This window comes from Azolla caroliniana, unplaced genomic scaffold (assembly GCF_043228905.1).
Source record: "Azolla caroliniana isolate FFs.n. ecotype wild unplaced genomic scaffold, voAzoCaro1.0.p SCAF_22, whole genome shotgun sequence".
Classification (NCBI taxonomy): domain Eukaryota; kingdom Viridiplantae; phylum Streptophyta; class Polypodiopsida; order Salviniales; family Salviniaceae; genus Azolla; species Azolla caroliniana.
Window position 1 is genome coordinate 9868825 of NW_028230457.1, and position 8382 is coordinate 9877206.

Below are 8382 nucleotides of genomic sequence, written 5' to 3' on the forward strand. Positions count from 1 at the left end.
CGTGGGAGATTTTGGTTGTGAATGGCAATGTCACAATGCATGAGATGCTCAGGTTAAATTTCTTGAGAATGATGCTTGGCAAAAGATTTCATTAAAATGATTGTGCGTAACAATCACAATGAAAATTAAAACGTTGGCGCGTCCACGAAGACCCATTATTTTGCGTCCCTTCATGTTTCGATTAATTTTCAACCTCTTTAGTTTCAAACAATTTAATTTATTGGAATAGTTTTGATGGTGTATAGACCCATTTCACCACTACCGTAATTATTAGAAAAGAAGGAAAAAGGTAACTTGTCCTTGGGTTAGATAATCTTTTTCTCACTTTTTGAAGAGAGGAAATGTTTGATATTAGGAAAACGTGTTTATGTGCCATTTTTATTCACATTTCGAGGCTTCCCTATCCCACGAATGCATATGACCACGCACGGCATTTTTGTGTTGGAAAAAATACCAATGGTCGGGAGCATGACGTGTTTACGTTTTACTGTGGTTCCCACATTCAGAGGCTGTGCATTCTCCCTTACTTGGTTGCATCCCAAAGTTATCCAGTATCTCACACCGTAGGGCTCAATGTCCTTCATCATACCGTGAAGTTTGAATATAAGGTGGGTTTGTCTGTTTCCTAGTCACGGATTGAGATGCTATAAATGCGTGCGCTTGAACCCAAGAGTATGCAAGACTTAGACATTGCCAAAATGGATCGGAGGAAAACCTCATTCATTTAACCGTTATTCAAAGATTTCTCCTTTCAATGTTATCTTGCGGTGAGAGAACCTTTTAACCGTCTCACGTTGTGGCATGTGCGAACGGCGAAAAGCGCCTAAAACCCAAATTTTATGATAATCTGAGATTCCAAGTGAAGAAGAAGTCGGTTAAAAGTAGACGGCCATTCAATTGATGACGGGAGATAACTCACGCGCTAAGAGTTCTTCTCTTGAACAATAATGGCAAGGGTTCAAATATCTTAGGGACAACGAATGGGTTTCGCATTATATATTAGAGGCGGAATATGGGAAGCGGGTTATGGTGGGAACTAGGTTATATGGCAAACCAAAACTAGCGATGCGTCCTTTGAAAAAGTGTGGTGTCTGTGACAAGTGGCAATGGATGATGTCGATTTTATTTTTGTGGTAGGAGCGGTCTCGAGAACAATGAAGGGAGGAAAAGAGCACCTTGCCAAAAACGTGGGCGTTAAGATTCAAGGCCTAGGATTTGTAGAAGCAGAAGGCCTATGTGTAATTTGATTGCGGAACCAAATAAAACAAATTTTGGAGCACAAGAGTCGATGTTAGGGATTCATGATGCACTTGTCATGGAAAATCTCATCCTATGATGACGGTATGAATTTTGGTTTTCCTTCTCATGTCATCGCGTGACCCGGCATGGGAATGGGCAACCTTTTACGTAAGGTTATAGTAGATCCATCCCACATTCCTCATCTGCCATTGAATGATATCATGCGAAGATGTAGGAAACGTCTTATATGCCAGGCTTTTCCTGCTCTACGAGATCAATGCACATAACAGTAATGAAGATATCAACATTCACTAGGACCTCGCTATAGAAGAAACATGTGCCATTTGAAACCTTGTTCTCGCAATTATTAATGAACTTGAGGACTTCATGAATGCGGAAGTAATAGTTTGCAACGACAATGTAGCATATACCATACCGTGGTGCATGATAGAAGAAATTGAAAGGTGGTGTTATTGAATATGAAATCATATGTTTATTCATGGATAAACACACCGTTCTATTTGTTTGTGATGGTTACATTATGAATCCCACATTATTTTATAGAACACGATTAACAATGGAATTGGAAAAGTGGGTTAATTTAATCATCATTTTCTGATGGAGTTGGGGCAGGAGGAATTGAAGTCGACGGAGGAGTTAGAGGAGCATTAGGAGTTGCCGCTAGAGGAGGGGCAGGAATTGGAGAAAGAATCGGCCTTGGAATTACACAAGGAGAAGGTTCAGGCTCATCGGCGTAGGTTGTTGATGGCCCATGAACAACTAAGACTGTCACAAAAAGAAAAACACACAGAAGTCGGAATCGTTGCAACTCCATCTTCCCCATGGTATAAATAATAGTTATATATATATGTGGGATGAAACTTAAATGTTGTATGGAGCACGTAATTCGGTTGCTCCGTTGTGCCTATAAAGCATTTCCTTGCTGCGTTTTTATACTGCCGCAACGCCCATCATTGATGTCAATCGAAGGTTTCATTAAATATTAGTGATAACAACATCCATGGAAATTGGAGTCTTAGATTGAAAACAAACGAGAATGGTTTTGCCTTCCCTCACGTTTTCTAAAATTGTATGCTTGTTCTTTTTCAAGCAATTAACCTTTTTGAGTTGATTTTGATGAGGTATCAATGTATTTCATTGGGAGCATTGAATTGAAAAAGAAGTAATGTTTTGAGTACATGAGTACATAGCCTGTTTGCACTTTTGAGCGGACAAGAACGTTAATGTTTCATGCTTGCGTGGGAGATTTTGGTTGTGAATGGCAATGTCACAATGCATGAGATGCTCAGGTTAAATTTCTTGAGAATGATGCTTGGCAAAAGATTTCATTAAAATGATTGTGCGTAACAATCACAATGAAAATTAAAACGTTGGCGCGTCCACGAAGACCCATTATTTTGCGTCCCTTCATGTTTCGATTAATTTTCAACCTCTTTAGTTTCAAACAATTTAATTTATTGGAATAGTTTTGATGGTGTATAGACCCATTTCACCACTACCGTAATTATTAGAAAAGAAGGAAAAAGGTAACTTGTCCTTGGGTTAGATAATCTTTTTCTCACTTTTTGAAGAGAGGAAATGTTTGATATTAGGAAAACGTGTTTATGTGCCATTTTTATTCACATTTCGAGGCTTCCCTATCCCACGAATGCATATGACCACGCACGGCATTTTTGTGTTGGAAAAAATACCAATGGTCGGGAGCATGACGTGTTTACGTTTTACTGTGGTTCCCACATTCAGAGGCTGTGCATTCTCCCTTACTTGGTTGCATCCCAAAGTTATCCAGTATCTCACACCGTAGGGCTCAATGTCCTTCATCATACCGTGAAGTTTGAATATAAGGTGGGTTTGTCTGTTTCCTAGTCACGGATTGAGATGCTATAAATGCGTGCGCTTGAACCCAAGAGTATGCAAGACTTAGACATTGCCAAAATGGATCGGAGGAAAACCTCATTCATTTAACCGTTATTCAAAGATTTCTCCTTTCAATGTTATCTTGCGGTGAGAGAACCTTTTAACCGTCTCACGTTGTGGCATGTGCGAACGGCGAAAAGCGCCTAAAACCCAAATTTTATGATAATCTGAGATTCCAAGTGAAGAAGAAGTCGGTTAAAAGTAGACGGCCATTCAATTGATGACGGGAGATAACTCACGCGCTAAGAGTTCTTCTCTTGAACAATAATGGCAAGGGTTCAAATATCTTAGGGACAACGAATGGGTTTCGCATTATATATTAGAGGCGGAATATGGGAAGCGGGTTATGGTGGGAACTAGGTTATATGGCAAACCAAAACTAGCGATGCGTCCTTTGAAAAAGTGTGGTGTCTGTGACAAGTGGCAATGGATGATGTCGATTTTATTTTTGTGGTAGGAGCGGTCTCGAGAACAATGAAGGGAGGAAAAGAGCACCTTGCCAAAAACGTGGGCGTTAAGATTCAAGGCCTAGGATTTGTAGAAGCAGAAGGCCTATGTGTAATTTGATTGCGGAACCAAATAAAACAAATTTTGGAGCACAAGAGTCGATGTTAGGGATTCATGATGCACTTGTCATGGAAAATCTCATCCTATGATGACGGTATGAATTTTGGTTTTCCTTCTCATGTCATCGCGTGACCCGGCATGGGAATGGGCAACCTTTTACGTAAGGTTATAGTAGATCCATCCCACATTCCTCATCTGCCATTGAATGATATCATGCGAAGATGTAGGAAACGTCTTATATGCCAGGCTTTTCCTGCTCTACGAGATCAATGCACATAACAGTAATGAAGATATCAACATTCACTAGGACCTCGCTATAGAAGAAACATGTGCCATTTGAAACCTTGTTCTCGCAATTATTAATGAACTTGAGGACTTCATGAATGCGGAAGTAATAGTTTGCAACGACAATGTAGCATATACCATACCGTGGTGCATGATAGAAGAAATTGAAAGGTGGTGTTATTGAATATGAAATCATATGTTTATTCATGGATAAACACACCGTTCTATTTGTTTGTGATGGTTACATTATGAATCCCACATTATTTTATAGAACACGATTAACAATGGAATTGGAAAAGTGGGTTAATTTAATCATCATTTTCTGATGGAGTTGGGGCAGGAGGAATTGAAGTCGACGGAGGAGTTAGAGGAGCATTAGGAGTTGCCGCTAGAGGAGGGGCAGGAATTGGAGAAAGAATCGGCCTTGGAATTACACAAGGAGAAGGTTCAGGCTCATCGGCGTAGGTTGTTGATGGCCCATGAACAACTAAGACTGTCACAAAAAGAAAAACACACAGAAGTCGGAATCGTTGCAACTCCATCTTCCCCATGGTATAAATAATAGTTATATATATATGTGGGATGAAACTTAAATGTTGTATGGAGCACGTAATTCGGTTGCTCCGTTGTGCCTATAAAGCATTTCCTTGCTGCGTTTTTATACTGCCGCAACGCCCATCATTGATGTCAATCGAAGGTTTCATTAAATATTAGTGATAACAACATCCATGGAAATTGGAGTCTTAGATTGAAAACAAACGAGAATGGTTTTGCCTTCCCTCACGTTTTCTAAAATTGTATGCTTGTTCTTTTTCAAGCAATTAACCTTTTTGAGTTGATTTTGATGAGGTATCAATGTATTTCATTGGGAGCATTGAATTGAAAAAGAAGTAATGTTTTGAGTACATGAGTACATAGCCTGTTTGCACTTTTGAGCGGACAAGAACGTTAATGTTTCATGCTTGCGTGGGAGATTTTGGTTGTGAATGGCAATGTCACAATGCATGAGATGCTCAGGTTAAATTTCTTGAGAATGATGCTTGGCAAAAGATTTCATTAAAATGATTGTGCGTAACAATCACAATGAAAATTAAAACGTTGGCGCGTCCACGAAGACCCATTATTTTGCGTCCCTTCATGTTTCGATTAATTTTCAACCTCTTTAGTTTCAAACAATTTAATTTATTGGAATAGTTTTGATGGTGTATAGACCCATTTCACCACTACCGTAATTATTAGAAAAGAAGGAAAAAGGTAACTTGTCCTTGGGTTAGATAATCTTTTTCTCACTTTTTGAAGAGAGGAAATGTTTGATATTAGGAAAACGTGTTTATGTGCCATTTTTATTCACATTTCGAGGCTTCCCTATCCCACGAATGCATATGACCACGCACGGCATTTTTGTGTTGGAAAAAATACCAATGGTCGGGAGCATGACGTGTTTACGTTTTACTGTGGTTCCCACATTCAGAGGCTGTGCATTCTCCCTTACTTGGTTGCATCCCAAAGTTATCCAGTATCTCACACCGTAGGGCTCAATGTCCTTCATCATACCGTGAAGTTTGAATATAAGGTGGGTTTGTCTGTTTCCTAGTCACGGATTGAGATGCTATAAATGCGTGCGCTTGAACCCAAGAGTATGCAAGACTTAGACATTGCCAAAATGGATCGGAGGAAAACCTCATTCATTTAACCGTTATTCAAAGATTTCTCCTTTCAATGTTATCTTGCGGTGAGAGAACCTTTTAACCGTCTCACGTTGTGGCATGTGCGAACGGCGAAAAGCGCCTAAAACCCAAATTTTATGATAATCTGAGATTCCAAGTGAAGAAGAAGTCGGTTAAAAGTAGACGGCCATTCAATTGATGACGGGAGATAACTCACGCGCTAAGAGTTCTTCTCTTGAACAATAATGGCAAGGGTTCAAATATCTTAGGGACAACGAATGGGTTTCGCATTATATATTAGAGGCGGAATATGGGAAGCGGGTTATGGTGGGAACTAGGTTATATGGCAAACCAAAACTAGCGATGCGTCCTTTGAAAAAGTGTGGTGTCTGTGACAAGTGGCAATGGATGATGTCGATTTTATTTTTGTGGTAGGAGCGGTCTCGAGAACAATGAAGGGAGGAAAAGAGCACCTTGCCAAAAACGTGGGCGTTAAGATTCAAGGCCTAGGATTTGTAGAAGCAGAAGGCCTATGTGTAATTTGATTGCGGAACCAAATAAAACAAATTTTGGAGCACAAGAGTCGATGTTAGGGATTCATGATGCACTTGTCATGGAAAATCTCATCCTATGATGACGGTATGAATTTTGGTTTTCCTTCTCATGTCATCGCGTGACCCGGCATGGGAATGGGCAACCTTTTACGTAAGGTTATAGTAGATCCATCCCACATTCCTCATCTGCCATTGAATGATATCATGCGAAGATGTAGGAAACGTCTTATATGCCAGGCTTTTCCTGCTCTACGAGATCAATGCACATAACAGTAATGAAGATATCAACATTCACTAGGACCTCGCTATAGAAGAAACATGTGCCATTTGAAACCTTGTTCTCGCAATTATTAATGAACTTGAGGACTTCATGAATGCGGAAGTAATAGTTTGCAACGACAATGTAGCATATACCATACCGTGGTGCATGATAGAAGAAATTGAAAGGTGGTGTTATTGAATATGAAATCATATGTTTATTCATGGATAAACACACCGTTCTATTTGTTTGTGATGGTTACATTATGAATCCCACATTATTTTATAGAACACGATTAACAATGGAATTGGAAAAGTGGGTTAATTTAATCATCATTTTCTGATGGAGTTGGGGCAGGAGGAATTGAAGTCGACGGAGGAGTTAGAGGAGCATTAGGAGTTGCCGCTAGAGGAGGGGCAGGAATTGGAGAAAGAATCGGCCTTGGAATTACACAAGGAGAAGGTTCAGGCTCATCGGCGTAGGTTGTTGATGGCCCATGAACAACTAAGACTGTCACAAAAAGAAAAACACACAGAAGTCGGAATCGTTGCAACTCCATCTTCCCCATGGTATAAATAATAGTTATATATATATGTGGGATGAAACTTAAATGTTGTATGGAGCACGTAATTCGGTTGCTCCGTTGTGCCTATAAAGCATTTCCTTGCTGCGTTTTTATACTGCCGCAACGCCCATCATTGATGTCAATCGAAGGTTTCATTAAATATTAGTGATAACAACATCCATGGAAATTGGAGTCTTAGATTGAAAACAAACGAGAATGGTTTTGCCTTCCCTCACGTTTTCTAAAATTGTATGCTTGTTCTTTTTCAAGCAATTAACCTTTTTGAGTTGATTTTGATGAGGTATCAATGTATTTCATTGGGAGCATTGAATTGAAAAAGAAGTAATGTTTTGAGTACATGAGTACATAGCCTGTTTGCACTTTTGAGCGGACAAGAACGTTAATGTTTCATGCTTGCGTGGGAGATTTTGGTTGTGAATGGCAATGTCACAATGCATGAGATGCTCAGGTTAAATTTCTTGAGAATGATGCTTGGCAAAAGATTTCATTAAAATGATTGTGCGTAACAATCACAATGAAAATTAAAACGTTGGCGCGTCCACGAAGACCCATTATTTTGCGTCCCTTCATGTTTCGATTAATTTTCAACCTCTTTAGTTTCAAACAATTTAATTTATTGGAATAGTTTTGATGGTGTATAGACCCATTTCACCACTACCGTAATTATTAGAAAAGAAGGAAAAAGGTAACTTGTCCTTGGGTTAGATAATCTTTTTCTCACTTTTTGAAGAGAGGAAATGTTTGATATTAGGAAAACGTGTTTATGTGCCATTTTTATTCACATTTCGAGGCTTCCCTATCCCACGAATGCATATGACCACGCACGGCATTTTTGTGTTGGAAAAAATACCAATGGTCGGGAGCATGACGTGTTTACGTTTTACTGTGGTTCCCACATTCAGAGGCTGTGCATTCTCCCTTACTTGGTTGCATCCCAAAGTTATCCAGTATCTCACACCGTAGGGCTCAATGTCCTTCATCATACCGTGAAGTTTGAATATAAGGTGGGTTTGTCTGTTTCCTAGTCACGGATTGAGATGCTATAAATGCGTGCGCTTGAACCCAAGAGTATGCAAGACTTAGACATTGCCAAAATGGATCGGAGGAAAACCTCATTCATTTAACCGTTATTCAAAGATTTCTCCTTTCAATGTTATCTTGCGGTGAGAGAACCTTTTAACCGTCTCACGTTGTGGCATGTGCGAACGGCGAAAAGCGCCTAAAACCCAAATTTTATGATAATCTGAGATTCCAAGTGAAGAAGAAGTCGGTTAAAAGTAGACGGCC